The following is an 8817-nucleotide window of genomic DNA, read 5'->3' on the forward strand; positions in this document are numbered from 1 at the left end:
AGATTCTGAGGGAAATTCCCCGATGTACAGACATTGGAATCCTGATCTAACTAAACCTAAAGCCCTCGTCAAAAAAAAAAAAAAATCCAAAGTGTTATTGTTGTATTACATCTTTCAGCATTTACTATTTGAAAATGTAGAGTGCTTCTTTTATCTAGAAAATATGTCTCTGAAAATCAATTTAAAGTTATTGAAGCTGATAGGTAAGTCCTTTTAAGTTTTTAGTTATTTTATGTATGACAGATTTTTAAGTGGTAATTATTAATGCAGTTTTCTTACACTTACTGTTTCCTAGACTCCATTTCTTTCAAAAGTTTCCTGAATTATATATAGAGTTGCTGAAGTCCTGAGGGTGCTCTTCTGAGTATTGTTGTTTTTTAAACCTAAGCTGTCCAAGATAAGATTCCATACAGGAGACAACCATTAATACAGCAAATAGAAAGTATTACAATTGTTCTACTTAAAATAATTGCCCCATATTGGAGGTATAAAATATAAACTCCATTTATAATGGGAGGGAACAAATGAAGTAGAGGAGAATCTGTAGGAAGATATTTGTTTGGCCAATGTACCACATCTACTTTGTGAAATTACCAAGTGCCTAAGGACTAGAAAAGTACGCACATACCCCTATGAAGAGGCTTCTTTGTTTTCTCCATCTCTGGCCCTTTAATAGTGTCTGGATAATCTCATACTAACTCTCTGGAACTGTGAATTTCTAAAGAGTGCTGATGTAGGACAGTCATGTGATTGATCGAAACACCAGGAATACAAGCACGCAGGCAAGATGCTTATTCTGGCAGCTTCATAATTTGGGCTCCTCAGTGGGGAAATATCTCAAGCCCTCTCCTTTACAAAAGTTCTCTCTATATCTCAACCTTAATTCCTTTCTATTTTTAATCCCCTTTCAACACAGTGAAGGTTGAATTGACACACCAGTTTTTGTATTTTAGCCATCAACACTCGAGTTGAAGACAAACTACACTGCCTGTTAAACTCAAGTGGAATAAACCCTTCTGACTCTTTTCTCACACCTACTCTGAGTGTCTTTATCACAAAAGTTGGGTGTAGGGCAAATGATCTCACTTAGAAGAGGCGGTGCTGTCTGTTTCTCTGGGTGACTTTGGGCAATCTCTCATGTTCTTTTCCTAGAGAATGTAATGTCGATAATAAAGAACTATGTTATCTGTCTTACCCATAATAAGTACTCCAAAAAAAATTTGTGGCACAGCCAGTGTGGCTCATTGGTTGAGTGTCGACCCATGAACCAGGAGGTCACAATTCGTTTCCAAGTAAGGCCACATGCCTGGGTTGTGAGCTCAATCTGCGGGGCGCGGGGTGAGGGGGGCGGGGAGGAGATGCAGGAGGCAGCAGATCAATGATTCTCTCATCATTGATGTTTCTATCTCTCTCTCCCTCTCCCTTCTTCTCTCTGAAATCAATAAAAATATTTTTAAAAATTTGTTGTTTGCTGACTTCTTTTTTTTTAAAATATATTTTATTGACTTTTTACAGAGAGGAGGGGAGAGGGATAGGGAGTTAGAAATGTGGATGAGAGAGAACCATCGAACAGCTGCCTCCTGCACACTGACTACTGGGGATGTGCCCGCAACCAAGGTGTATGCCCTTGACCAGAATTGAACCTGGGACCCTTCAGTCCACAGGCCAACGCTCTATCCACTGAGCCAAACTGGTTAGGGCTGACTTCTTGATTGAGAGGCAGAGCTTAGATTCATAGATGGAGTTGTTCTCTTTTTTCTTCATCTTTTCTCTTACTTACTGCTTAGTTGTTTGATTTTTGCTCTACTCTCTAAAAGATTTTCTCAACTGGATTTTCCAATTCTTCTGTTGAGTTTTTCATTCATGCTACCATAGCTTTAATTCCAAAGAATGATTTTTGCTATCTGAATACTATTCTTCTGTAGTGTCTTATTTCATGAATGTAATATCTTCTCCTGTTTAGTTTTTTTTTTCTCTTTGCTTAATTGCTATTTCCTCAAACTTTCTTTCTTGCACTTACTCATTTTTTAAAATATACTTTTTTATTGATTTCAGAATGAAGGGAGAGGGAGAGGGAGATAGAAACATCAGTGATGAGAGAATTATCAGCTCCTCGTACATGTCTCCCATTGGGCTCCTCCCGCATGTCCCCCACTGGGGATTTCTCCAATTTTCCTCAAATTTCCTTTCTTGCATTTTGGTTTTTCTCTTTCTTTCATAGGATTTTTTCAACTTTCTGATACTTAATTATTTGGTTGCTCATATTTAAGAGTAGGACACTAAAAGCTGATCTAAAGATTTGAGCATATGTCAACTCTGAGTTTTAGTGTGAAATGATATGGTTGGGTCATTTGTTGAGGAAATCCTGAATTGGTATCTTTCGCTTTCTTTGTGGACTGGTCCGAACCCCAGAGAAGGATCTTCCAATCTCCTGCCTAGAGGGTCTAGGTCTGACTGTCAGTGTCTTGGAGTCAACTGGAAGCATCCTATATGATATGAATTTCCCATGCAATATAGCTTCAGCCAAAATAACTATCTCACATCACATCACCCAGCAGCAATTAGTGCTGATGTTAGAGAACAGTGACATGGCCACTAAAAACTCAGTTACACCCTGGCTAGTGTTTTCAGTGGTTAGAGCATCGGTCTGTGCACCAGAGTCGAGAGTTCAATTCCTGGTCAAGGGCACGTACCTGGGTGGCAGGTTCTATCCCCAACAGGGTGCATGTGGGAGGCAACCAATCAATGTGTTTCTCTCACAATGATGTTTCTCTCTCTCTCCTCCTCCTCCTCCCTCCCTCCCTCCCTCCCTCCCTCCCTTCCACTCTCTCTAAAAATCAATGGAAAAAAATATCCTTGGGTAAGAATAATTTTAAAAATTACAAGCCTGGCTGGTGTTCCCAGTGGTTGAGTGTTGACCCATTCACTAAGAGGTCACTGGTTCAATTCCCAGGGTACATGGCCAAATTTCGGACTGGATCGATGTTGACTTTCCCATTGATGTTTCTTTCTCTCTTTCCCTCTCCCTTCCTCTCTCTCTCAAAATCAATTTTAAAAACATAAAAAATTATAATTAATAAATAAAAAACTCAGTTACATTGCCAGCTCTTGGGACCAATTCAGTATTAAGGTGTGAAGTTGGGGTGTGGTCCTCCAGGGTGAGGTAAATGCTCTAAGCCTTTGACTAATATAAGGTAATACATTCTCTTCTCGGGGAACAAAGGAGTGGAAATGAGGGTTACGCCTCCCACAGTTTGACCAAATGGTCCTTGCGCAAAGTATTTATTTCCTGTCCCCATGACTTTTGGGCTTTGTTAGTTTAGCAGTCTTAATGATTAAAGTAAGAATACATCCATCAGGGACATAGAACCTTGTGGATTAGACAAGTAGCAATGTCTTTCATTCAGAAAATAAAGGATGACGATTTAGGGGAGAAAATAGGATTACAGACAGCAGTTTGAGGGTCATCAGATATCAGATGTAAAGGTGTAAGAGCAGATTAATCCTCTGAGGGAGAGTGCAGGCTGAGCAGCAGCCAAAGACTCTGTCCTGGGACATCCCACAGCCAGAGGCTGGAAGAATGCCACAGTAGATTGTCACATGAGCACTACTGGAATAAAGCAGAGTACATGGAAAATAATTCACCAAGCACGTATTGAGTGACCTGATATGGTCACTGAGCTAGATACTGACAGCATATATTTTTTCATACAGGGTGGGATAAAAATAGGTCTACAGATGTTTGTATGAAAAATTATACAAGAATAAGTCACAACTGTAAACCTACTTTTGTTCCACCCTGTACTTAACAACAAAGAATGTCCTAAAAGAATCACTACAAAATCCAAGGCCACTCGCTATCCTGAGACCATTCAATACTGTTTTAGAAGAAATTAATTGTAATACTACAGCATATTCAGTAGAGGGCACTAGGTGATCAAGATAGTTTCGAACTTCAAGTTATCAAAATAGTTAATAGGAGCATCTTTCAGAACTACGTAGTCATGATTTTAAAAAACATATCAAGTGTTCCAAAAATGAAACAAGCCTTAAATCAAAAAATAAAAAGGTTTGATGTATTAATATTGGGGAGATCACTAGGTTCAATATTCTAGATGCTTGCACAATTACGGATTTTTTTGTGCGATTCTATAAAATAATTTCCATTACTTATTTGCAATTCTCTATTAGGAAATGCACTTATGAAAGAGATGGTTTAGAGCAGTGGTTCTCAACCTTCCTAATGCCACGACCCTTTAATACAGTTCCTTATGTTGTGGCGACCCCCAATTTCATTGTTACAAATTGAACATAATTAAAGCATAGTGATTAATCACAAAAACAATATGTAATTATATATGTGTTTTCCGATGGTCTTAGGCGACCCCTGTGAAAGGGTCGTTTGACCCCCCAAAGGGGTCGCGACCCACAGGTTGAGAGCCGCTGGTTTAGAGTATTAGAATAAGCCTTGGGTCAAAAGGCAAGGGGCTAGAATCTGAGATCACTTCCCCCTGCCTACTCCTACCCATCGTCTTTTGCTAATCATATGGCCTGGTGGCAAATTACTTAATCTCCATTTCCATGCCTCTAAAATAGTATAATTTCTCCTTCTCCTCTGTTTATGAATGTGAAAATGTGTTGCAAAGTGTTGTAACTATGTAAGGTATATTAAAGTACTGTATAAAAAGTCAAGCTGTTAGAAAAAGTAGCACTGTTTAAGCACTGTTAGTTTTCCCCAAAGCTGAGATGGCATCCCAGGTCCAGGGCCTCATCTCTGAAGATTGTAGGGTTGCTATTAATCACGTGGCATCTTATGAGCTGCGTATCAGTGATGCTTCTTTATCTACGGCCTGTTATTACAATGAAGACACCTCTTTTTGCAAAGGGAACATGTCAAACAGTTCCTAAGACCTCTAAGAAAACGTGGAGGTAAAACCTGCCTTCCAGTGATTAGCAGGCTTGATATAAATAACTGGGGAGCTGGCATACAAGCTCTAGAGTCTGCTCTGGAGTTTGGAGAACAAGTTAAACAAGCTCCTGTTAGACCTGAAGACCGTGGCTTCTGCCAACAGTGAAACCAATCTCTCACGCTTCCCGGAAAAGTAGTTGGATAAACAGAAGAGGAACACAGGCTGACTGGAGCACCAGCTTGTATATCATAGGGGATTAGAAAAGCAGGCCCAGCAGAAGACACATTTTAAAAGCCTGCTGAAGTGTCAGGTAAAGAGACCTAACATCTGAAGGCAACAAAGCAAGTCCGCCCATTGTAGTAGGTCCCAAATCAGCTACTTAAAAATCCCATGTTCCCCATTTGACAAAAGACTGCTTTCCTTCATCGTTGTGTGTACAAATCAAAGTTTTTGCATTTTTTAAATAAATCTGATTGTTGCATTACAAATCCAGAAACTTAGCACAATGAGTTCTTTTAACTCTTTCAATGAAAAAGCTCTTATCAAGCACTTTAATTAATTCACCAAATAGTAGGTAAACACCAAGAGTATAGAAGTAAAATTTGGGAGATATTGCTCCTCCTCAAAATGCTTACCAGTGTGGAAGGTGTGAGAAGGGAGAGAAGGGTCAAGGATGGTTCCTGGCTTCTGCCTTAGAGTACCTGGGTGGATGGTGGTAGCATTTTTGAAATAAAAGATACAAAGGAGGAACAGAATTTGAAAGAAAATAAAGAATGCAAATTTGATTTGAGACATGATAAAATAAAGTGCCTATGAGACATCCAGGCAGAGAAGGCAGGTGGCAACTAAGTATAGAGAACAAGAGTTCATAAGAGAGATTTGCCCTGGAAAAAAAGAGAATTGGGAATCAACACTAATAAAAGAGAAAAATGGTAATTGGCGTACGACGATACCCTTTTCATTGGCTAATCAGGGCTATATGCAAATTAACTGCCAAGATTGGCAGTTAACTGCCAACTAAGATTGGCAGTTAACTGTCAACAAGATGGCTAATTTGCATATGTAGGCACAATGCAGGGAGGCAAAAGGGAAAGCAGGAAGAAGCCCCCTGCCACTGACAGTGATCGGAAACCCAGGGGGGAGCTAAGAGCTGGGAGCTAAGAGCTGGGGGGCAGGGCAAAGGCGGCCCTGGGGCCGCCTTTGCCCTGCCCCCCAAGCCATGATCAGAGAATCAGGTGCCTTTTCCGCCCTGGCCAGTGATAGCAGGAAGTAGGGGTGGAGCCAGCGATGGGAGCTGGGCATGGTCGAAGCTGGCAGTCCCGGGAGCTAGGGGCCCCTTGCCTGGGCCTAAAGCGAAGCCCGCGATCGCGGGGCCGCTGCAGTTGCGGGTCCCCACTGCCCAGGCCGGACGCCTCAGCCAGAGGCATCCTGCAGGGGCAGGGGCGGAGCCCGCACGATCGCGGCGCTCCCCGGTGCCACTGCAGGTCCCCGCTGCCTGGGCCGGACGCCTAGGCCAGAGGCGTCAGGCCTGGGCAAGGGGCCAATCCTGCGATTGGAGGGTGATGGGGGTCAACGCCTGAGGGCTCCCAGTATGTGAGAGGGGGCAGGCTGGGCTGAGGGACACCCCCCCCCACACACACACACCCAGTGCACGAATTTCGTGCACCGGACCCCTAGTGTAATAATAAAAATAAGATGATTAGGGGTAGGGGAACAAGAGAATCCTTTCCCAGGGCCAGACTTGCTTTGCTAAACCCACTTAGAGAGGCTAGGCTTCAAAACTCTATGGGAAAATTGACAATTATAAGTTAGAGAAGTTACTCTAAATTACTCTAAGAGGAGGGTATATGAAGGGCTAGAAGAGAATGAGAGACCCTGTAGCTGGTAGTATTTTGGGAAGGGTTCAAAAATGTTCCATTAGGAATTTAAAATTATATGATATTCTTCACCTTTTTCTTTCCTTCTCAGTATTGTGTGAAGTAGATTTGTTTTGGGGGGGATGTGACAAAAAATGAGTAGTGTCTTAAGGTTTGTATAGAGAGAAGCCAGACACGGTCCATGGGAGGACAGTGACATGACTGTAGTCAAAGTACTAGGAGAAGCATTTGCAAATGTCCCTGAGGAGGGCTAAAACCAAGCAGGACCCAAAAATGTCACTGTGGTTACACAGGAAGGTCTCTGATAATGTCAATTCTCTTCTAAAAAAAATGTTTTGTTGTTGTTGTTTACCTGTTCCTCCATTACTGCTTTCTCTGTATTTTTAAAATTGAGGTGTAATTGACTTACAACATTACAGTCATGTACTACTTATTGGTGGGGATACATTCTGAGCCAGCAGAGTTTTACTACAAACTCAGAAGACCAAATTTATTTTCAAAGTTATTATATTGATTCTAAGTGATAGTGGGTAGTGGCAGCAAAAATAGAAACAAAGTAAAGATTTTCAAAACCTACACTTGAGAATATCTTAGAAGCAAATGCATCAGAAACTGGAAACATTGGTCTCTGGTAAGGGAATGAGAGGGCTGGCGAACAAGGGAGGAAGGGAGACTTGTTTTCCATGGTATATCCTGAAGTACCTTTTGAATTTCATAGCTTTAAGATTTTATGGGCAATGGAGCCCTTGTTGACATAAAGGCAGGAACCAGATAAGCATAACTTCCAGTTTCCTGAAGATCCTTTGCGATGATGCTGAAGCCATCCCTCCAGCCTTTATTTGACACAGGTAAACCAAACGGCTTTGTTCTCATTTACCACATGACCACGCTGAATCCAGCTGCCTGTCAGAATCCAGGTTCAGTTGTTTGCTACCAATGACTCAGCCAGCACTTCTCTTCACAATACATCTTGCCCTGTTGAACCCATTAGGATGCTACCTAACAAAAACTGGTTCCCAGCCTCTTTTAAAGTTGTGGGTTAGTTGACTAATGTTCTTCAGTTTCCCAACAATATGAAAGAGGTTTTTAGGCTGCGAAGTTCCCCTCTCTTCCTTTACCTTCTGTTGCCCACAGATTTGAAGCTTGAGGGAACAGAATTAAAATTTGAAACTATTGTTTCATTTAGCTATTTGTCTTGAATGATTTTGATATATCTTTGCTTAAAAAATATTGAATTTCTGACTTTTTAGCATCAATGAACTGAATCAAAAGATGTTATTAAATGTCTCTGCCTTTTCCAAGGAGTAAAATGTAACTATTAGAGATAAAATAATGCACATAAACCCTCACCGGGGAGAAGGGAAGAGAGAGGTGGCAGTGGTGGTAGGGGAGGAAGGCTGGAAATGGGAGTACTTTAGCTGATGTCTTATTTTCCTCAAAATATTTTTAAGAGACAACAACAAAATACAATTTTAGAGCCTGAAGTATAGGTAGTACCATATATCAGTGCTATAAATATTTAAATAATCCTATCTAATAAAGAGGGAATATGCTAATTGACCCTCATGCCATCACAAAGATGGCGACACCCACAGCCAATGAGGGGGAAATATGCTAATCGACTGCCCCACCCTCAAAGATGGCAGCACCCATAGTCACAAGATGGCAGTGCCCAGTCCCCTTAGCCCCACCGGGGCAGGCCGGTCCGAGGCACAAGCAAACCTCGGATGGCCGCTGCCCAGCCACCCAGGGTCACCTGAAGCTCAGGTAACCAGGGCCGGCAGAGGCTTGTGCTGCCGGCAGTGGCAGCAGCAGAGGTGTGATGGGGCATTGCCTTCCTCTGATCGCCGGGTTGCCTCCCACCCCTGAGAGCTCCTGGACTGTGAGAGGGGGCAGGCTGGGCGGAGGGACACCCCCCTCCAGTACATGAATTTTCATGCACCAGACCTCCAGTCTATATATATATATATATATATATATATATATATATATATATGACCCTAATATGCAAATAGACCAAATGGCAGAAC

General features: G+C 41.9%; 1 pseudogene; it reads left to right on the top strand.

Moving 5' to 3' along the window:
* The first annotated feature begins 4562 nt into the window (after window positions 1–4562).
* LOC132220359 (ferritin, heavy subunit-like) lies at window positions 4563–5487 on the top strand (annotated as a pseudogene).
* Window positions 5488–8817: the final 3330 nt, after the last annotated feature.

The sequence above is a fragment of the Myotis daubentonii genome, chromosome 18 (assembly GCF_963259705.1).
Source record: "Myotis daubentonii chromosome 18, mMyoDau2.1, whole genome shotgun sequence".
Taxonomy (NCBI): domain Eukaryota; kingdom Metazoa; phylum Chordata; class Mammalia; order Chiroptera; family Vespertilionidae; genus Myotis; species Myotis daubentonii.